Source organism: Camponotus floridanus, unplaced genomic scaffold (genome assembly GCF_003227725.1).
Source record: "Camponotus floridanus strain SB8 unplaced genomic scaffold, Cflo_v7.5 scaffold67, whole genome shotgun sequence".
Lineage (NCBI taxonomy): Eukaryota > Metazoa > Arthropoda > Insecta > Hymenoptera > Formicidae > Camponotus > Camponotus floridanus.
The window spans coordinates 304,553-328,976 of NW_020229835.1; the positions used below are offsets into that span (position 1 = coordinate 304,553).

The 24,424-nt window shown below is 36.7% G+C and overlaps 1 long non-coding RNA gene across 1 annotated transcript in view; it reads right to left on the minus strand.

The window, feature by feature from the left end:
- Positions 1-24,424, minus strand: part of LOC105248551 — a 95,321-nt gene that overhangs the window by 50,517 nt on the left and 20,380 nt on the right. Inside the window, exon 3 of the long non-coding RNA XR_888981.2 lies at positions 11,479-11,560. This is a non-coding gene — a long non-coding RNA (uncharacterized LOC105248551). The remainder of the gene's footprint in view (positions 1-11,478; positions 11,561-24,424) is intronic.

A 24,424-nucleotide genomic window follows, 5' to 3' on the forward strand; every position in this document is an offset into this window, starting at 1 on the left:
AAATTGAAATGAGCAAAGTATAAAATAGTGTACCAAAAAATGAGCTTCAATCAACATTGATGTAATTGGAATTTATTCGATTAATTCGATAATATTCCCAGCAAACACCAAATAACTTATGCAACAGTTATATAACAGTTATATAATTGAGTGGGAAATTACAACTAACAATTATATAAATGTTAAGTGGTTTGCTGGGTTGTTAATCAAATCAGCACATGATGTATTCGATTAGTAATGTTGTCGAATTAATAAGATAAATTTCAATTACATTGAATCACACACAATATTATTTTTTCAACTTTCCACAGAAAACCTGCATCCACAGAAAATTATTTTCAATCGCAGATAGATTGTCACGAAAGCCTCAATTTTCAAATCGCAAATTAAAATGAGCAAAGTATAAAATAGTGTACAAAAAAATGAGCTTCAATCAACATTGATGTAATTGGAATTTATTCGATTAATTCGATAATATTCTCAACAAACACCAAATAATTTATGTAACAGTTATATAACAGTTATATAACAGTTATATAACAGTTATATAATTGAGTGGGAAATTACAACTAACAATTATATAAATGTTACTTGGTTTGCTGGGTTGTTAATCAAATCAGCACATGATGTATTCGATTAGTAATGTTGTCGAATTAATAAAATAAATTTCAATTACATTGAATCAATATTACTTTTTCAACTTTCCACAGAAAACCTGCATCCACAGAAAATTATTTTTAATTCTAGTTTTAAATATATTTTCAAAATTCGTAAGGAATCATTAAGGATGTTTTGTATGTACAATCCCAGCAAAAAGTAGCTGAAAATCAATATTGACGAATATATCCACTTTTGGTGTATTTTGAGTAAGAAATTGTGTGGAATATTATAATTTGATCTTAGTTACAGTACAGAGATGTATTTTTTAATATTTATTACGTTTTTATTGAAATATTCCGAATTTTGTTAATCGAAATGATTAACTTGTGGCAGAGAATTTCGCCTTGTGACAGATACATGGCTAACTTGATTGAATTATATTTAATATCTTTTTAACCAATTAGTACTTGTATAATATTATTTGACCAAATATTTCCTCTGTATCTAAACTTTTGCAAATTTTCAACAAATTCTGAATATTATTTCCATGTGTTTTTGTCATTTGAACCGACGTGGTTCTACATTTCCCATAAGAACACATGTTAATTCGGTGCAAATTAAAATCCTTATAACTTGTGAATCGATTTAAAAATTGTACTGAAGATTCTAAACATATGTAAGGACATTCTGTACAATTTTCATTAAATTGTCAATATTTTGAAAATAGGTACAAAACATCCTTCAGTCAACTTCATGTCCGAGATATTAATTAATTAAATTTGTATCGGCGAGTGCAGGATGCACTTTGCATGTGAAATCGAGAGGGGCAGGTGACGGAAGCAAATCATCGAAACCTCGATGAGCAGAATTCGAAAAAGAGAGAGACCGAGAGAGAGGAAGACGAGCAAAACGCGGGCATTAGTCGGGGCAATTACGTATTTAAATGCGGTTCCGGTCATCAGCTGCTGCCCACTTTTCGACAATAATCTCCGGCCGCTGGCTACCACGCGATTTCTCGCCTCGGTTTGATTATGGTTGCCATGTCGAGTAAGTAACAATAAAACTGCTCGGTCGAGATTCCGTTATGTCTTTCTTTTTTTCGACGTTGCCACCGAAAATAGGCTTTTGCTTCGACAAATTTCGTTTACATATTTGCATCTGCAGCGCTTCGCGCTCATTCGCGACGAAGTAAAGAGAGATTTTAAATGGTAAACTTTTAAAATTTATATCGTAATAAATTTCCTTTATTGTTAAACAGATGTAAAAAATATAAGCAGGATACTTTGCATTTTCTCGTTAATGCAGTTAATTAGCAGAGGAGATTGAGATCTCTGCTGGTGATCAGGTTTGCGCAGGTCTTGACAGAGAATAAAATTAAACGAGTATGATTTATGTAATTAAAGCCGATATTTACTGTTTCCCTTGATAATCATAAATTCAGTTGGTTTGAAAAATTTGTTGACACTAAAATATTCAAGATACGATAAGCTCAGGAAATGATATCACGAATTTTTCGATCGATCTCTTCAACACTTCCCGAATAATGTTTGCAAAAGCAATCAACTTTCCGTTTCTATTGATGAATACACTTGTGTTTTCGCGATAAAATGTTTAAAAATCTCTAGTTATTTTCTTAAATTTATGGCCCATGCAAAAAATAAATATACATGATTATGAAACGTTAATATGCAGATTGTATCATGAATTATTTAAGAAATGCATGCAAGGAAAGAGAGGAATACGCGTTTAATACGTACTTTCGGAGGTGCATGCTTCAGTTGCGTTGGACTAATTTGTAAAAATAAGTATAAGATATATTCGAATCGAGAAAGAGATGGAAAGAGAGAGATTCGAGAGACGTTATGTTAAAACGGGGGCTGCTTGGCTTGCTATCGGGAAACGTATATCTAACAGGCTCGATTCTCTTCCTATCCGAGTAAGGAAGAAGTATGTTGCGCTAAAAGAAAGAGGGAAAAGAGAGAGAGAGAGAGCCAAGATGAAAAACCGATAGCCCCTCGTGAGATGAATCATTCTGAATGTTATTTTCTGAGGGTGGACCACGCGTGTCGGGACAGATAATTCTCCTCCCGCACTGTCCATTATTCGTGACATCAAATTTCCGCATCGAAGCGGAGTTAAATCGTGAAAGTGGCAAGCTCTTTGAAATCTTATTCAAATGTGTGCGCGTGTAAATGAAATATAGTTATTTTCTTGTAATATTTCCCCATTTTTCAGACAAGAGAGAAAGAGAGAAAGAGAAACAAGAGAGAAAGAGAGACCATGTTATGTATATTATTGATAAATTATTTTAACAGAGTAACATATATTGCCTAATGTTGAATCGTCTTCATAAATTAATTATGATATATACAATTATAAATAATTATATTGTGAGCCAAAAATATCCACGTTATTATTCATAAATTATCTCGAAAGAATAAAACAGAGCCTATATATCTAATCTAAAATCATGCATTATACGGTACACGAATTCTAAATGATTATATTATTAGGTGATTATGTAATATTGATATAAATAGACTACAGCACACCATCGTCATCGAATTGACTAACATGAATAATATGAATAATATGAAGATAGAAGATTGGGAGAAAAGTTGGCGAGTAAGAGACAGAATTTTATTAAATAAATCCGCGTCTGGTAATTCTCTCGAGTTGCTCAAACAATTCCAAAGTCGTGGGAGCAATTTGTGCGTATGTTCCCAGCGAAAGCAACGAATCCGTCGGCGTTCGAGAGACAGACGACGTAAAAAACGATGCGATTGTCGACGTGCGTTTAAATATTGCTGCCTCGAGACAGGACCCCTGGAGAACGAGCTAATTATGAAATTATGATAATTCCCGCGTGGTCGTCGTTCCGCGTCGATTGCTCTTCGTCATCGATGCCGCAACAGACTTCCTTAGCGTTCATTTTCGCCTTTAAAAGAAGAAAGAAAAATCGACGCGGTCGTGAAAATGCGTCGGAAGCTCGTCGGTTTGCGACTTGTCGAAATTTCTTCTCCCCACGTTTCATCCTGATTTTTAATTTAATTTTCTACTTTAATTAATCGATAAAATAAAAATATATATAAAATGACAATTTACTGAATAAACAGTTAAAAATATATAAATAAATTCTGTATAAATAATAAATATTTATATTTTTCAAATCTTTTATTCAGTAAATTATTTTATATATATAAAACATATAAAATGACAATTTACTGAATAAAGAATAAAAAATATATAAATAAATTCTGAATAAATAATAAATATTTATTTGAAGAGAGATTCATTCAAATGTACTTCTCAATAAAAACAAAGATGCAATAATTTTCGAGCGAAATAAATAAGATTTCGTTCAAGACCTGATTCTTTCATTAAGAAGAGAAAAAAAAAGAAAGAGAGAGATAGGAAAAAAGGAAGAGCGCGAGGGGAGAAAAGGACATTTCAATCGAGAAGCAGGAGGCGTGACACATTATGGAAAATTTAGACAAGCCGACACACATTTTGCGGCATACATCATTTCCCCTCTCGAGTCGCGGATAAAAATAACAGCAGGACACAGCGCGGATGCGTCGAGCTCGCGTGACCGTCGGTCTCGGCTGGCTAACTCCGCGCCATCCTGACTTCTTCAACCTCCACCACCCGCCTCTCTCCACCTCACCCCATCCGGCAGCCACTCAGCCTTGGCTTTCTCGTTGTTCCGAGCCATTCTACGATTCGCCATTCCGCCTTACGTCTACCTAACCGCGTCGAAACCTGGCGACTTTCACGAGCTCGCGTATCCTGGTATCCGCCATGAAAATTTCGTAAAGACTCGAATCGAAATTTTGCTAATTTTAGCCACAATTTTCTCATAAAAAAAACAATTTTTCTCTCATAGAGATTTTCTCGTAGAAATTTCCTCAGCGATAGTTTATAGATAATTTAATTTAGGAGAATTTTTTTCGAATTTTATTCTTTGAACAGTTTTCTATTTATTGTTAGGAAAATTTTGGAAATAAAACTAGTTAAGTAATTACCAAAATTATTCAAATAAATATCAGATTAAAAATTTCAATCGAAGGCGAGGGAGCCAATAAAAAGGAGCCATAAAAAAACGTAATTTTTCTCTCATAGAGATTTTCTCGTAGAAATTTCCTCAGCGATAGTTTATAGATAATTTAATTTAGGAGAATTTTTCTCGAATTTTATTCTTTGAACAGTTTTCTATTTATTGTTAGGGAAATTTTGGAAATAAAACTACAAGTTAAGTAATTTCGCAAATTATTCAAATAAATATTAGATTAAAAATTTCAATCGAAGGCGAGGGAGCCAATAAAAAGGAGCCATAAAAAAACATAATTTTTCTCTCATAGAGATTTTCTCGTAGAAATTTCCTTAGCGATAGTTTATAGATAATTTAATTTAGGAGAATTTTTTCAAATTTTATTCTTTGAACAGGTTTCTATTTATTGTTAGGAAAATTTTGGAAATAAAACTACAAGTTAAGTAATTTCGCAAATTATTCAAATAAATATCAGATTAAAAATTTCAATCGAAGGCGAGGGAGCCAATCGAGACTCGAGAAAGTCTTGGAAAAACAAGCTGGAGGAGACGACTCGTGCGCACGATTTAAAGCATTTCGCGATCTTTCCGGCTTCTGCTACCCTCCCGCCTTTCCCGTCTACCTCTTGTACTAGCCATGGACGAGATGGGCGATGCAAACACGCGGAAATGGACATGCACCACGCTCAACAGCCCTCGTCTTCGTCCTTCTCCTTCCCACCCTTTCCATCGCGCGCTTTCCTTCTTCTCTCCCCCTGCCTCCCTCGCCCTCTCCCTCTTTCTCCGCGCATTATGTAAAGCGCGACGGTTTATTTCGGCACGAGAGCCACGTCTAGGCTTATCAGATTGCGTGCTCACGAGCCACCAGGCCGAGCTGTACGATGTAGGCCAGCTCGGCCCTGGCTGACCATACCGTCGTCGTCGTCGTCGTCGTCATCGTCCTCGTCGTTGTTGCCGTCAGTCGTGCTCACCTTAGGCGATTAAGCGCCCAAAGAGCATTTTTCAAACGTCCCTCGGTACCGAGCGCGAATGATCGATGGGCGTCGTCGATCTCGAGCCTCGGGCTCGAGAATTTCAGGAAACGAGGCCCGACGTCCTGCTCGTTCCTTTCAAGCGTCCCAGCGAGAAATAATAATTTTTATACACTTGCAGGTATTATTTAGAAATTGCCGCCATGATTTATATTTCGAATCGAGGGAGAAGAGGATTAAAAAAAAGAGAGAGAGAGAGAGAAATGACAGACCCTCCGCGAAGGAGGCTCGCGCAATAAAAGCGAACCGAGCTGGTTGCGGTTGGAAGAACCAACAAACGCGTTTACAGCCGGCGCTTTGTATATCCGCTCCGCCGCAAAATCGTTCGCGCTGCCTATCATTTCCATATTATTACGGCTCCTCACCTGTTCCCCGGATATACCTCGAAGGGCCTCGTGGCATATATCGCTCGCGGCGATATGCCTCGGACTTTGTTCCTCCAGCGATCCCGGCGATGCCGCGAACCCGCTACGATTTTGCAGCGAGATTATCTTAACCGCTTCCTGACATGCACGATGACCGCTTAATAACGACAAAACAAGAGATACATCTATCGTCCCGGCGTCCCGTGTCGCGTGTGAGCCTTTGTACCTTCAATTTTGCTCCTCTATGTTTTTAGTGTCATCTGATAATTAATGCATGAAACTATTTTGATAATACAGATGCGTATGTTTGTGTGCGGATCGGTATTTCTATCATTGGTGTCACATCGTGCGACTAGATAAGATGGTAAATGATATAAAATAATATGAACGATATTTATTCTTCATTTTTCTTCAAATATCTGATTCTAAAAATGTCTATAAAAATTCAGAATATTTAGTTTCCTTATCTTGGTTCTCTAGTCTTTGATTAATCCAGCTTCAACGAAAATTAGATATCGACCACCAATAAGCCTATTTGATCCGTTGCAAATTTCTCCATCTGATAAAAGTGTTTTAAATATTCTGCTTGATTCTAATGTGAAATGAAAATTGAGAAAGAATTTTGGAAAAACAAAGAAAGCAAATGAAATCTACTTTTATAATTTTTATGATTTTCAAATATTATATTTTTGATCTAAATTTCTTAACCCGAATCTTTCGAAATTTTTTCCTTATGATTCTTTCGAAATCAAACTAAATTTCAATCAGATTCTAGAGATTTTTCTGTAGAAAGATATGATAACAAATGCATGTCACACGCGAATGAACAATATGATAAAAATGAAGCAAATAAAAATCTAATTCTACCTTCATAAAAAATTCAAAATATTTAATTGACATCTTGGCTCTATTTAATCAACTAAATCAATTCCGAGATTCAATGAAAACTAGATATCAACTAATCCTCATTGAGCTATTGCAAATTTCTCTATCTGATAAAATATTCTGTTCGATTAAAATGGAAATCGAGAAAGAATTTTGAGAAAACAAGAAAGCAAATCTATTTTTAAAATTTCTCCACTTCATTTTGAATCTTACACTTCTATTTTAAATCTCCACAGATTCCTCAATCAGAATCCTTATGATTCCTTCGAAATTAAACTATATATTTCCATCAGATCCCAAAAATTTTTCTGTGAGAAGATATAATAACAACAAACAAATGCATGTCACACGCGAATGAACAATATGTTAAAAATGAAGCAAATAAAAATTTAATTCTACCTTCATAAAAATTTTAAAATATTTAATTGACATCTTGGCTCTATTTAATCAAATAAATCAATTCATAGTTTCAATTAACCAATCCTCCTATTGCAAATTTCTCTATCTGACAAAATATTCTGTTCGGTAAAAATGGAAATCGAGAAAAAATTTTGGGAAAACATTAAAAAAAGCAAACAAAATCTACTTTTAAAATTTCTACGCTTCATTTTGAATCATACCCTTTTGACTTGAATCTCCACAGATTCCTCAATCAGAATCCTTATGATTCCTTCGAAATCAAACTAAATTTCCATCAAATCCCAGAAATTTTTCTGTGAGAAGATATAATAACAACAAACAAATGCATGTCACACGCGAATGAACAATATGATAAAAATGAAGCAATTAAAAATTTAATTCTACCTTCATAAAAAATTCAAAATATTTAATTGACATCTTGGCTCTATTTAATCAAATAAATCAATTCATAGTTTCAATGAAAATTAAATATTAACCAATCCTCCTATTGCAAATTTCTCTATCTGACAAAATTTTCTGTTCGGTAAAAATGGAAATCGAGAAAGAATTTTGGGAAAACATTAAAGAAAGCAAACAAAATCTACTTTTAAAATTTCTACGCTTCATTTTGAATCATACACTTTTGACTTGAATCTCCACAGATTCCTCAATCAGAATCCTTACGATTCCTTCAAACTCAAACTGAATTTCCAGAAATTTTCCTATACAAGGGAGGATACAAAGGCAACAAACCAACGGACAAACATTGCACGTCAGCCGCGAACGGGCGACGCGATAAAAATATGCATGGAGAACTCTCTCCTTCTCTTTTTCTCTCTCTCTCTCTCGAATTTCCACATTTTCCAGCTCCAGTCGACGACAACGTCGATGCGGCGCCTTGTCCGTTCCATTATCGGACGGGAAAAAGGTATTCGCTCGACGGCTCGGCGATCCTGTTGCGTCGCAAAATCGGAGCGCGTTGCGGCGAGACAGTTACATATTATTCGCGCGCAACCTTTCATTACACGTCTTTCCATTCTACTCCACGGGCGTATTATTGGCACGTGTTTCCATTAGCCTTATCGCGCATCCCTATCGGCCGTATAGGTAAGTTCCTCTTTTTATTTCCACCCGCCGTCATTCGTCATGCGACGCACGTCGAAGCGACGCGATCGCCGATTGTGTGCGCGCCAGTATGTTTTATATAAATGTTTCATGGAGGGAGGACGAGGCGGAGAGCGGAAAGAGCGCGCGACGCGATCGCGCTGGAATGTCTGGACATTCCTCGCGACTTTCTTCATCGAGTGATAAAATTCAAAATGCAGCCTTGATGAGTCTCGATTTTAAGCGTTTCAAAACGATGCTCGTAAGTTGCCAACAATCGGTGCAAGACGCTCTCCAAAAGTTGCGCTCGTCGTCAAAATGACACGATTGCGACTTAAAACTGTCTATCGGTAATTTTGATTAATTTGATAGAGGATTAACGATCGATACTTGCGACCCTTTTGTCGAAATCGCGAATAATGTGAACTTTTTCGAGGAGGAAGGCATCGATATCTTTACCTTAACTGGCAGACGCGCGAGATGAAAAAAGGCGCCTTGCTTGAGAGACAGAGACAGAGGGGGGACCTTATTTAAATAATAACGTCGGTGGCTGCGACTTTTAAGAGCTGCCTGTCCCATTCCGCCTTACATGGCATGACAAGATTAGATAAAATGTCCTGCAGCGAGGCCCGAGAGCGGAGGCCGGCGCGTTTCGCTTATATCACTTCGAAAAGGCACTTTATTCCTTATTCAAATTAGTTAAGGCTGCTTTGAATACAAGCGGGGCGTGCGCGCCAGCACCGCTCAAATATCGGCCGGCGGCATTAAAATACAAAAGGATTTTCGGAACGAGCGAATTCAGGACGCATCCCGGCGACGGCTTCCGCAGGAAATCTGCCAGCTCGCTTTCACCCCCCCGGCACTCGCTTCGCGAACATTTATCCTCGCTTCGTATTCGATTATTCGATTAAGAATTAGTTTCCCTCCTCCCCCTTCGTACGATTCTGTAGACAGATCGGAATAGATATTAAATTCAAATTAACATTTCAGAAATCGAAATCCGATTTTTTCTTAAATTTATTTAAAAGAGGGAAGATTGTTTTCTCTAGAAACTAATAAGGAGCTTGAAATCTCTTTATACTGTCTAGAAATGATAATTAAATATTTAAGAAAAATATATGCACATTTTTGAAGATTTCTCTTCATAAAGTAAACAACTGCAAATATCTTTTCGAAAGCGTAATTTTTTTATGAAGAAATTTATTTAAAAGAGGAAATTAGAAATAAGATTGATCTTTATTTCTAGAAAATAATAAATTTAGAAAAATAAATTTTAAATTTCATAAGTAAACAATGCAAATATTTTTCGAAACGTATTTTTTATAAGAAATTTATTTAAAGAGGAAAATTATTTCTAAAAAATAAGGTTAAAATCTCCTTGTGTTGCCTAGAAATAATAATTAAATATTTAAGAAAAATATATGCACATTTTTGAAGATTTCTCATAAAGTAAACAATTGCAAATATCTTTTCGAAACCGTAATTTTCTATGAAGAAATTTATTTAAAAGAGAAAAGATTATTCTCTCTAGAAAATAATAAGGAACATGAACTTTCCTTGTGTTGCCTAGAAATAATAATTAAATATTTAAGAAGAATATGTATATGTATATCTCGAATATTTCTCACAAAGCAAACAATTGATCTTCTTTTCAAAATCGTGACTTTTTCATGGAAGAATTTATTTAAAAGAGGAAAAGTTCTTCTCTAGGAAATAATAAGGTGCATAAATTCTCCTTGCATGAAATGATAATTAAATATTTAAGAAAAACAAATATACACTCTTGAAGATTTCCCACAAAACGGGAATGAAATTAAAATATTTTAAAAGTAATCTTTACCAAATCTCTTGTCTCACTTGCAGAGAATAAAATCTCCTTATTATTTAAAATAAGTTCAAAGTATATCGCGGACAAGGGCGTGAATAATTCTCAATTAACAATAGATGTCGAGTTATATTAAAGCGGCTCGTAAAACATAAATAAAGTCCCAATTAACCGAGCACGGTTCCCATGATCGCTCGGTGGTCAGTGGATATTTTCCAAAGAACAGAGCATAAGAATACGAGGCCAAAAAGCTTAATTAAAATTCCCACATTTTCTCGCAATCTTTTATTCACGATCATCATTATGCGGCGTGAAATGTCCTTCAGGCTTCGCCAGGCTCACGACACGCAACGAGATTTTGGATCGTCGTTGAAAACAAGGTTGGGGCAGGGAAACAAGAAAGAGAGACCTTGGATCTCTCTTCGATGGATCCGCGATTTTCCCTGAGCGGGGGCGAGGTTCGGCTCTAATGAGGCCCACAGTTTCTCTCTCTTTCTCTCTTTTATAGACGAGAGTTGCCACATAGGAAGAATGCATTGCATGCCGTCGTTTAAACGCACGGAAACGCTCCTTATCAGATAGCATTCGGCTTCAAACCGTTCCTCGGTACCACTTTCGGAAACGGCCGACATTACGTATGGTAATTTTCTAATTGCTTTATTTCAATCGGCTCGCGAAGGAATTAGAATCGCCCTTGTGTCTCTTAAAAATCGCAGTTATAGCAAAATTTCTTCTCTTCAAGCGATATATATTATATATATGACATTAATAATAATATATAATAATAATATATTAATAATTTAATATTAATATTAATAATTAATAATAATATATAATAATAATATATTATTAATTAATATTAATAATAATATATAATAATAATATATTAATAATATAATATTAATATTAATAATAATATATTATAAATTAATATTAATAATAATATATAATAATAATATATTAATAATATAATATTATAAATTAATATTAATAATAATATATAATAATAATATATTAATAATATAATATGAATAATAATATTAATAATAATATATAATGGCAATTGACGTGAGAAATAAAACGAGATTAATAAGAAGGTAATCTAATTTAATTATCGGTTAATTAGACGCCGCAGGAATCGAAGCGAGCTGACCGTCCGTCGCGTGTTGCGATCGGAGAATCTTTTTTTTTTTTTTCATTATTAGTGCAACAATCATACCTGGTTCCGCTCGGTTCCACTCGATGGCCGTACACGTTACACTTGTGCGCCTGCGATCTGCCGTGCGTATGCGCCTCGTATCCTGTAACCACACGAATACAGACATCATATTTTTTCGCTTGCGTTTCGCGAAAGCGCGCATTTCATCCTTAATTACTACCGCGCAATAAAGTCTAACTTTATATCGTGCGCACGTGTGTGCAGCTTCTCTCAAACGCATCGCGAGAGACCGTAGCTTGATTTGCTTTCTTAATTTTACTTTCCCCTTTAGAAGGTGAGTGAGAAACGATGACAATTTAAATTCCATTAAAAAGGGGGTAGTTCTCGACCTCCATCCCCCCCCTCCCCCGGTCTCGTCGCTGTCGGCGAAATTGACACGTAAGAGGACAAAAGAAACGAAGACGAAGAAACGTCGCTTTTCGATGCGCGAGTAAAGAGCCAATCGGCGCCTTCGTTGGCCGGATTGCTTGAATTATGGATGGCCATCCTCCTTGTCGGGGGTCGCGAGATTCCGGACGATCACACGCGACTGATAATTCCGGACCCTTCGGGCTCATCATCCTCCCACCCCCTCCGCTCTCCGAGAGAGAGAGAGAGAGAGAGAGAGAGAGAGAGAGAGAGAGAGAGAGAGAGAGAGAGAGAGAGAGAGAGAGAGAGAGAGAGGTCTGTCGGGCGTGGGTGACGCGGGAATAAGACAACGAGAGTTTCGCGAGGGGCGGGGGAAGGGGGTGAGGGGCTTCGCGCACCGTGAGAGATTTTCGAGAACGATTGTCGGGAATGCCACTCTCGCATGGCTCGTTCCCCGAGACGGGAACGGCAGCGAGAAGGGAGGACGTCCGCCCGCGCTCGACGTCTCTCCGCTTCTGAGAAACGTCACTTACGAAGCTGAGCCCTGTCTGCCTGACGCTACCGAGTCCAGCGTACCGAGTTACTGCTCGACAATAAAGGCGAGCATCGCCTTCCCCCGCCTCCTCTTCGTTCCCCTGGGAGATGCAGTCGCTCGCGTGACGTCATTAGGAGCGAGCTGCGCTTCTAAACATCAAGTAAATTTTGATGCAAATGGCATAAGAATCTGTCAAATTCAAAATTAACTCGTTTATGTGAAATTAATCTTGAAGAGAAGAATAAAGAAAAATAATTAATAAGAATTTAATCATCCCTTATTGTGATAGAGATAATATGAATGTAAATAATTTAATTATCATAAAGATAAATTTGTACAATTTATCATTCCATGAATTAAAATAAATAAATAATAATAATGATTGGTATAATTTTATAATGTAATGAAATAATTTTATAATAAATAATTTTATAAAATAGTTATATAATTATATAATTATAAAACAATTTTATAAAATAATAAAATAATAATTAAGCGTGTAATTTGATAACATAAGATAAATAAAAAATCATTGATTAATCTTATAAGAAAAGGTCTCTTTCTATAGCAAAAGAAATAAATGATACGATTATAATTACGTTTGCAATTATATTTGACTCTATCATTAGAGGAGGAGAAAGAGAGGGAGATGGAGGGTCTGAAGCATCGCATACATTTTGCGGAATTATATAGTCATATACACGGAGATAACAGCCGAATGGCCTTTGAAATTTAAGGCCATTCGTGTAGGAACACGTTCGTTCGAGGGAGCTTACGTTTCTAAACTGCATCTTTGCATGGATCTTGTCATCCTCCCTCCCCCCAGTAGCGATTATCATCAACCGACACGTTAATGCATACCCGTTTCTTCCCGTTTGTAGGTGGACATGATGTCCGCCGTGACATCGGGAAAATGTATTTACCATTTTCGTTATCACGACTCATCTTCTGCGCGCGTTTTAACGTTATAGGCCGAGGCAGGACATTCGCGTATAAATTGCCGACGACCTTGGTGCCACCTTGTAAAGCGACAAATAACGATGCGATCGATTATTCTTAGGCCGCTCGCGAATTAAAATGTGGCCGCACACGCCAGAGTCGTTCATTTTGGCGAACGCCATTAATTGTGACTGTTGAAGCTATCAATTCCGACAATTATTTATAATTTCTGTTTATAATTTCTATCTATAATTTCAATAAAAAGTTTTCATTTTATATGTTTTATTTTTTATCTTTATATCTGTATTTTTCATAGTGATTTAAATAAATTATTAAATTATATATATTAATTCAATTAAATTATATAAATTATATATAGGGCGAAAAATTTTAGGAGATGATTATACTCCTCAATTAACATTCCTCCAAAAATGGGAAATTAGGTTTTTATTTTTTTCTCAATAATTATGCAAATATTTTTTTCTCATATAAATAAATTATTAAATTATATATATATTAATTTAATTAAATTATATAAATTATATATAGGGCGAAAAATTTTAGGAAATAATTACACTCCTCAATTTACATTCCTCCAAAAATAGGGGTGAAAATTAAGTTTTTATTTTTTTCTCAAATTTCGAACAAATTAAAGAAATGAAATTAGGTGGATATTTTCTATTAGTGAAAAGGTTATTTATTAAAATTTCTTTCAGCCTCTCGTATAAGGGGATGGAACTAGCAACCTCTATTTAATTTTTGATTACAACTTTTTAATGTTTGTATGAAAAACTCCCTTAATTTTCGACAAAGAATCATCTTCTAAAATTTTTCGCACTTAAGAAACATCCTGTATAAAGTAAAATTCTCATATATCTATTTAATAATAAAATTTTCCTTCTATACATTTTTCTAATGCATAAACATATATAATTCTTATATAAAAAATCTACATATATTTTAAGGATGTTTTATTTGTATAATCCCAGCAAAATTTAGCTGAAAATCAATATTGACGAATATGCACTTTTGGTGTATTTTGAGTATGAGAAATTATGTGGAATATTACAATTTGATTTCGATCTTAGCTACAGTGCATAGATGTATTTTTTAATATTTATTGTGTTTTTACTGAAATATTCCGAATTTTTTTAATCAAAATAATTAACGTTGGCAGAGAATTTCGCCTTGTGACAGATACATGGCTAACTTCATTAAATTATATTTAATATCTTTTTAACCAATTAGTACTTGTATAATATTATTTGACCAAATATTTCCTCTGTATCTAAACTTTCGCAAATTTTCAATAAATTCTGAATATTATTGCCATGTCTTTTTATCATTTGAATCGACGTGGTTATACGTTTCCCATAGGAACACATGTTAATTCGGTGCAAATTAAAATCCTTATAACTTGTGACTCGATTTAAAAATTGTACTGAAGATTCTAAACACATGTAAGGACATTCCGTACAATTTTCATTAAATTCTCAATATTTTAAAAATAGGTACAAAACATCCTTCCAAAACAGGTACACCCATTCTTTATGACAGAATGTCCTAAAGAAAGAGAGAAAAGTGAATCTTATTGCAAATTTATATTAATTAAAATTATTTTTTTTAATTATTTATATTTAATTAAATATTAATTTTTTTGCAATGAAACGTTAAACGTTAATTGTAGAAGACGCGAGGCGAGAAACGAAAGCCGGGTTTAAAACGCCGCTTCGCAATTATTTGCAACAAACCGAATGCAAGCGGATGCCATTTTCACGTGCGCGACGAGGTAACGTTGAATGAAATCACGCAATGAGATTTCCTCGTTAGCGTCCGCGCCATTCACCAATTTAGCAACGTCTGCGCCGTTAACACAAGTTCTTACGTTAGAGAAGGTTTGTGCAATTACGGCGATTAATAATTGCGCGTCCGTTGTGTGGAAATGGTTTCCTCGCGAGCGAGAGCGAGAACGTTGGACGGGCTAATTTTCAATTTTTAATTCGCCTGTTTACTCTCGCGTCTGTTCTCTCTCTCTCTCTCATTTTATTTTCTTTTTTTTTTTAATTGTTTTAAGCGAACGTTGTTAAGTAACCGCGCGCGAGCCTCATGGAAATTTATGGTAATCCACGACCGGTAATTACGCTCGTAATCAATTCTCGGGACTATCGTGCCTCGCCGTCTCCAAGACTCCGTCTGGCCGTTTCTCGAAATGTAAGCATCACCGGCCGCCATTATTCCGTTCGTGCGGACGCGAGGAGCGTGATAATTAATTTTTGAAGGAGAAGCTTCGGTCGAAATCTCGCAATTAATTTCTCCCGCGTGCGATTCGCGTCTCTGAAACCTCCTGGGACCTCGGCTTCTCGGCGCGACATCGAGGATGCCGGGCTGGAATCCGGGAAAGAAAGCGGCGGCAAATTAGCAAGGCAGATAGGCCACGGCTCGACTGGCAGCGAGGTACAAAAAGCTCCGGCAATTTGCCAATCAAGGATCACGGAGGCGCGAAGCGCCTCGCATACCGTCGACGGGCAACCGGGGGACAAAAGGTGCTAACTCAGACAAGACAGGAGTTGAGAGGTCGGTTCCCCAAGAGCGCCGATCCCCGTCGTATATTCTCGCTCGTCCAGGTGATTCCCTGAGGAATTCGCGGAATGAAGGGGCTCCCGCGCGATAAAAAGGACTCTAATTCACCCCGAGAATTCTCCCTTGTCAGGCACCTGATCGAGGTAATCGTCCGCCAGCCTCGAGATCGAAGATCGCGCGATCGGAGGATCGGCGAAATTATTTCGGAGCGTTATTGGACTCCGAGATATATCGGGTGTACAAAGTCCTCGGAAGAAGAGGAAGGAGTCCTCGTCTCGCGCGCGTTCCAATTGATTCCGCATTTAAATTCGGCTAAATGCGAACTCGATGGCGAGATAAACGCGCCTGGTTCGACCCGAGCAAGGTGGGTTTCGCGTTCTCGCACGCACCGATCCGGGGCGCCGATAAGCCCCTCGGAAACAGCCTTCGCCTTCGCGAAAATTCGTGCCACCGGTCACGTGCGAACGTGGCCGTTAATTGAACGATTGACGGCTTTCGTGAGCCGCGATCCTCGATTCCGAATGCAACGTGTGGCGTGGAATGCGAAGGAGGGGGAGTAAATTTCGCGAGACGGCTCGTTAAGGGATTGTTCGCGAATTAAGCGAAAGGAAAAACGAACTTGTGGAAGTCGCGCCAGGTTTCATCGATCGTTTCCCTCTCGCTTCGTTCGTGTGTCACGATTTCCTAAGACTTGACAGCCTGTTCATTTAATGCCGATTTCGCAGAATTGTGATTTCGATGAATTCGCGAACAAATGTACTGTAAATTAAATGGAATAAAGTGTATTATTGTTGAAAAGCAATGAATAATCACTGATGGTTTCAAATAAATAAATATAAATAGCAAATCAGTGAAATCTCCCTGAAAAGCCCAAGATTTTTCTTCTATTCTCAATCTCGAATTTTTCATCCAACATCTGTCTTGATTCTTTAAACAGTCAAATTGTTTTATTTTAAAATTATTTAATTTATATTATTTTATTTTATTTTATAAATGTGCTCTATTAAATAGAATCAATGTATAATTATTAAAAAGCAGTGAATAGTCACTGATAGTTTCAGTTATAAATCAGTGAAAGATCCAGGATTTTTCTTCTATTCTCAATCTCGAATTTTTCATCCAACATCTGTCTTGATTCTTTAAACAGTCAAATTGTTTTTAAAATTATTTAATTTATATTATTTTATTTTATTTTATAAATGTGCTCTATTAAATAGAATCAATGTATAATTATTAAAAAGCAGTGAATAGTCACTGATAGTTTCAGTTATAAATCAGTGAAAGATCCAGGATTTTTCTTCTATTCTCAATCTCGAATTTTTCATCCAACATCTGTCTTGATTCTTTAAACAGTCAAATTGTTTTATTTTAAAATTATTTAATTTATATTATTTTATTTTATTTTATAAATGTGCTCTATTAAATAAAATCAATGTATAATTATTAAAAAGCAGTGAATAGTCACTGATAGTTTCAGTTATAAATCAGTGAAAGACCCAGGATTTTTCTTCTATTCTCAATCTCGAATTTTTTATCCAACATCTGTCTTGATTCTTTAAACAATCAAATTGTTTTATTTTAAAATTATTTAATTTATATTATTTTATTTTATTTTACAAATATATTCTATTAAATCAAATCAATGTGTTATCATTAAAAAGCAGTGAATAATCACTGATAGTTTTAGTTATAAATCAGTGAAAAATCCAAGATTTTTCTCCTATTCTCAATCTTGAATTTTTCACCCAACATCTTGATATTTTAAACAGTCAAATTAATTTATTTTAAAACTTAATCTATAATTTAGCTACAAACTCTTGTTCTTTTAAGGCTCAATCGTCGATTTCTTGTTTATTTAAGACACAAATAGAAGCTTAAAGCTAATTAAAATTCTCTGGAATCTAAAAAATTGGGCAAATTTCGGGGAGCCAATCAATCACCGTTTCCATAAGTGAAATACTCGTGGATCTCCGATAAAGTTCCTTTAATCAGTGACATTTCCACCGATTCATCTTAAAGGAGCAAGTAAAAAATACGCACACACATGTGTACCTCAGGTAGGAAGGATACCTTGGAGTAGCTCGTGGAAGTCGCTCGCGATAAAAACGTGTGACGCGACGTCCGTTGGCTGGAATCGCGGCCCGACCGGAGGAGGAAGCGCTCCTCTTCGGGGTAGTGAGTGGCCGCGGGGCACTCTCTTTCTCTCTCCAAAAGTCTCTAGCACTCGCACACTGTCCGTTCGTTCTCCCCAAGCCCAAGTGCCAGGAAGCAACGACCGGGAACGGAGGCAGCGGCGGCGGCGGCGGCGGCGGCTCGGGTTCAACCGAAGTTAGCATCTGCTCTCTGGGCCTCGTAATATGCGTGCTCGATATCACGGCGCGGGATCTGAGATGCGTGCCGGCGATATCACGCACTCGTGCACGCGTCTCCTCACCGGCTCGGCTCGGCTCGGCCTGGCCCGGCGCCCCCTCGCCCCCTTCCTCCTCGCGTCCCGTCTCTTCCGCTATCCTTACGCGTCCTCCCGGCTCGTCCAGGAAGCGAAGAAGCCGGGAGACTCCCGTGGAAACCGCCGCGACCGGAGGATCCGTCCCGTTCGAGACGCGATTTACTTTTTCCAAGTGGCGGTCGATCGATAAATCACGGGGGACGTTGGGCCCCGGTGATCGTGGGATACCACGGCAAGTGTGCACGTATGCGTGTGTGCGTGCGTTAATTAGTAACGGTCTTACCGAAGGGCCCGCTGGCCGGTCGGGTACACCGCGGGTTCCCCGGTCCCCCTTCTCGCCCCACTTCCGCCGCGAATACATTATCGGGGTGGCTGTTTTTTGTCGCGACGTTTCATTAAGGAACACGCGGCACCGTCGCTTCCTTCTTCCCTCCCCCTCCCCTTCCGCAACCTCTTTTCGAGCCGCCCGAATTCGGCCTCTCCTCCGTCATTCTCCTCATTTCTTGCAAATCAATCCGCTTCCTCCAAACGGTTGTCCCTCAATTTGAATATTAACGTTTAATTGCGCGTTTAAAGTTCAACAAAATAAAGGAGACTGGTAACTTCCAGGTAAAAATCCGCACTAGAGGTAAACGATACGTCTGTGTTCGCTACAATAATTAAACTGGATCAAATAAAACGTCCGATAAAATAAAACCGAAATATAATCCCAAATAAAACCCCAATGGGCGAGAAGAGATTCCTATAGGCGGATCCCCCAATTTGAATATTAACGTTTAATTGCGCGTTTAAAGTTGAACAAAATAAGGGAGACTAGTTCCAGTAAAAATCCGCACTAGAGGTAAACGATACGTCTGTGTTCGCTACAATAATTAAACTGAATCAAATAAAACGTCCGATAAAATAAAACCCAAATATAACCCCAAATAAAATCCCAATGGGCGAGAAGAGATTCCTATAGGCGGATCCTCCAATTTGAATATTAACGTTTAATTGCGCGTTTAAAATTGAACAAAATAAGGAAGACTGGTTCCAGATAAAAATCCGCACTAAAGGTAAACGATATGTCTGTGTTCGCTACAATAATTAAACTGGATCAAATAAAACGTCCGATAAAATAAAACCCAAATATAACCCCAAATAAAACCCCAATGGGCGAGAAGAGATTCCTATAGGCGAATATGAATAAATATCGCGAGCAATAAAAAATGGCCAAGCTTCGCTACTGCTGGATTATGGTAAAAATAGAGACGAGAAGATGAAGACTGGCTACCGTGCACGCGGGGCAGCCACATAGTGATCTAAACGCTCGATCAATTCCACTTAGACCGTCATATTTCTTCCGACGGTTTATCCCGCCGCCGATCTGCCTGGCCTGTTACATTTAGTCCCTCGCATTTATCACGTTGTTTCTACATCTTGTCTGTCACTCGTCTTCTCCTTAAGCGCATTCTACAACGTGTATAGACTCATGACGGTAAATCAGTATCGTCAAACATCTCGACGGCCGGATCTCGAATTAACTTTCGACTCGGAATGATCGAGCGCTAATTATTTAGAATAATGACTGTCGCAGTGTTACACATCGTTCTTAGATAACGAGTTTACTCTGGGAATTGGAACAAACAGCATCATTCAATGGCAGGATATCGATCTGATCATCAAAGCTTCGTTCAAGAGATACCGACTTCTAGTTTATCGAAATTCTTAAGTGACTGCCAATGACTTTGATGAAAAGAAAATTGACGACTACATTTTTTGCCGAATCCACGTTTTCTTTCTACTTTCAATCTAAATTTCCAAGCCGACGTCTGCCTGGACGCTTTAAGCAGCCAGATCACTCCTGTTTGAAAGCTTCTTCTTGACACTTTCAAATGTAAAACTGTTGGCTTACCGTCTATAAAATGAGATATTCCCGCGCAATTAAACCTATCGAAATCCTCTGGACCGTAAAACGTGAGAAAATGGAGGCCGAGGACGAGAGAAAAATTCCGACTCGGGCGAGAGGGCAATCTGATCGTTTGTCGTTCTCGGATTACTCGCGTTTCGGATCCCTGAAGGCCTGGAACGCGTTCTCGAGCGTACCCCGTGTATGTACACACATGCAGAAAAATATCTCACACGGTATGCGGCGGAAGCGAGCGCAGCGCGCGATAGGAGCGCAGCGCGCGCCCGCGTTCCCCTGTTATTAGGGACAATTTCCAATTGGCCGCAGGCTACCATCGCACGAGGTGGACGGCGAACGGCGTACACACGCGTGCAGAAACGGGCCTCTTCTCGGTCCTGAACGCCGGTGTCCGAGACTTGACACCGTGATGATCAGCGGAGCAACAGCTCCGCGATAAGATTGTTGCAGATTGTTACGAAAGACTATCTTCCTCTCTTGACATGTTCAACGCGTCCTATTTCGAATTTTTTGTGACCTTTTTGTGTTTGTTATTATTGAGAATAATAATTTTATTTATATTATATAGTATAATATATAGTATAATATATAGTATAATATTAATATAGTATAATATATAGTATAAAATTATTATATAGTATAATAATTTTATTTATATTATATAGTATAATATATATTAATTATATAGTATAATAATTTTATTTATATTATATAGTATAATATATATTAATAATATATTTTATATTATATATATTATATGATATATATATTTTATATTATATGTAGTAAATATTATAGTTATTTATAATCTATTTTAATATTTATAAGATTGTACAAATTATTATTACATAGAAAAATAATATAACGTTCAAAATAGAAACAAATAAAAAGTACAATAATTTTATAATGTTACAAGATGAAGAGTTCTTATTTCAGATGTACATGTGCATATTTATTTTATATTCCCATTGCACCGTTTTCTTCTTTACGATATATATTTATTTTTGATAGATTTTACGTTAATAATTAATTTTATAATAATATTTATATTCAATTATAATAATATTTAATTTTATTACTTAATTCTTTGACAAGGGCTATAATTAAGTGCTTATTTATAAAGAAAATTACATATCTCGACATAAGAACGCTTAAGAAATAGATCCCTATATCATGGAATCAATATATGATTTTTAAAATATTTTATGTTATAAATTTATAACAATGAAAATATCAAATCGCCCAAACGGAAAATTCAGCATGAAATTTATGTATGAATATTCGTGTTGAATTTAAAAAAAGATTGAAATCAACGTGAAAATGTCACTAATTAAAATAGTGACACAAGATTTCATCAAAGAATCAGAATTAGAATATTCCAATTATTAGGGAATATTAACTGATCTTCAGTAAAAACATTCGCACTTTGCTCCTCCGTCTTATGTCTATTATAGCAACAAAATTTCACGGAAAAATCAGTAATAATTATACATATTAGCAAGATGTATCTTTTCAAGTTTTTCCTATTTATTTTACACTGTTATTTTCCAATTCTTTTACTGAAATTTCATTGATTTGCAGGGCTATACCTTCAACTGAAATCATCAACGACTATTTACTATATTTCAATATATTAATTCCATAACCGACTTTCGAAGAATATATATTACATAAGAAGAATTCATTCTTCGTATATTTCCGTCCCCTCGAGTTGGCCAAATTTATTTAACAATTTTCAACCACCTATCTCGTATTCAGATGCAATCATTTAATGCTCCTTGCGTGCTAATGTTGACGTTTCTTCTCATAAAATAAATAAAATAAAATAAAATTCCTTTCCCGAACCCCCTTCAAACAATCTTCGTCAAAGTTCCCTGGAATTCCTCTGAAATTCTTTCGCCGATCTCTCGGGCGAGGTACTTCCAAACCACACTGTACATCCGCGTATAACGCACAGGCCCCGTGCCCTCCTCCCTCCCGTCCTTCCCTCTCAGACTGCATCACGGGCATATTTTATGATAAGCAGCGTTGCATTTTTGCCACGAGACCCCGCGGGCCGCCGCGGGGCACCAAGGCAGCACTTCCAACTTCCAAGCGTACACGGATCGCGCAAAAACAGAGAGAGAGAGAGAGAGAGAGAGAGAGAGAGAGGGAGAGAGAGAGGAGAGAGAGGAGAGGAGAGAGAGAGAGCGGGGGCGGGGGCGGGGGCGGGGAGAGGGTGAAGAGGATAAGCGTGCATCCCGCAAAAAGGAGGAGAGAACGTAGGTAGGGACGTGCACACGTGTGTACACGAGAGGAGGCAGATACCGAGGGGCCCGTGAGAAGGGAGAGGCTCGGACGTATAATCATTGTGATTATCTTGTATTAGGTATTGACTACGGATTTGCATAATGGTACCTACCTAAGGCACCCCTGGCATCGCATCGCATCGCATCGCATCGCATCGCATCGCATCGCGTCGGCTCGCGTCGTCGTAGAAACGAGCGCACTACCCCCGTGGCTCCATTCAGCCCGCCCCTCCCTCCCGAGGAACCGAAGAGCGTCCCATCCTGACCCTTACCTCCTGTGGTTTATTGTCAGGACGACGACTTTGAAGGAAAGTTAGCGCCAATCTCTGGAAATCCTGGTAAGTTTCAAGCTGGATCGGGGGTGAAATCTACCCTCGTCGCGCCTGAATATTTTTTTATCATTCATTTCTCGTTAAATTATCGACGATGCACTGAGAAAAATCGTTTGATTGTTCCATCGTATATAATTGAAGGCATTTTGATTAAATCAAACAAGAATTTCTAGTTATCATGATAAGACTCGATTTTTTATAACTAGAACGTTTAATCCATTCAGACCCTATGTGCATAATTATGCACAAAAATATTAAAATCATTTGAAATAGTTATTTTTTAGAATTAGTTTCCCCGCGATCTCTCGGTGGAAAAAAAAAATATATATCTCGAAAAAAAAAAATATATATCTCGTCGTTTTAAACCCTTAGCATCAATAAAAATTAATTCAATAATGTTTTACATTACAGAAAAAATTCAGGTCTGAATAAGTGGAAAAAAATATATATATATCTCGAAAAAAAAAAAAAATATATATATATATATATATATATATATATATATCTTGTCGTTTTAAATTCTTAGCATCAATAAAAATTAATTCAATAATGTTTTACATTACTGAAAAAATTCAAGTCTGAATGGGTGGAAAAAAAAAAAAAATATATATATATATATAAATATATATATATATATATAAATATATATATAAATATATATATATATATATATATATATATATATATCTCGTCGTTTTAAATCCTTAGAATCAATAAAAATTAATTCAATAATGTTTTACATTACAGAAAAAATTCAGATTTGAATGGGTTAATAGATTTTACTATAAGGATTTGGTTAGTATTTTCTGGTTGGATCTATAAAATTTCTTGTTACATTAATTTCTTTGCTTACTTCTTAACTTAACTCGTATTCAATATTTGCCATAAAATGTATATAAAGAACTATTAACATTAAATCCAAAATATATTTTTTTTTCTTACAAGCAGTAGTGCCAGAAAGAGGACGCTCGCTCTCTGATTGTGTGTGTTTGAGCTGCATCCTCTTCTTGCATCACTGTTTATTAGGTTAATTTCCAACAAACTGAATTTAAAATAATTTATTCAATAACCTGGATTGAATTTATCCAATAATCTTGTTGGAATTCAGAATATTAAACAGACTTTTGAGATTAGATGGAAAAAATTTTAGGCGATTTGGTGCTGGCGAGTTTAGTATTATTAACCAGAAAATTTGGTAAATTTAACAGGAAGAAATTAATCAGATTCATCTGGTAATTCCTACAAGAATTCTGGTTCGTCCATTTTCCAACAGACATACTGGTTGAATCTACCAGAATTCTAATTAATGCAACCAGATTTTTTCTCAGTGTGACAATCATTGACAGCACGAGATGAAGATAATTTATGTCGAAAAACACGAAATATGAATCATGACTGCAAATTTCGCGAAAGATGAACGCTTGACTTGACGGAAGAACGCACAGGACAACAAGGATAACGAAGGATTTGCGATAATGGCCGAGATAACGTAATGGACAATATCGGTTCGGATTGGACGGTCAATGACGGTCCAATACTCGATAGCGACCGGCTTTAGCGGCGTTTAAAGGT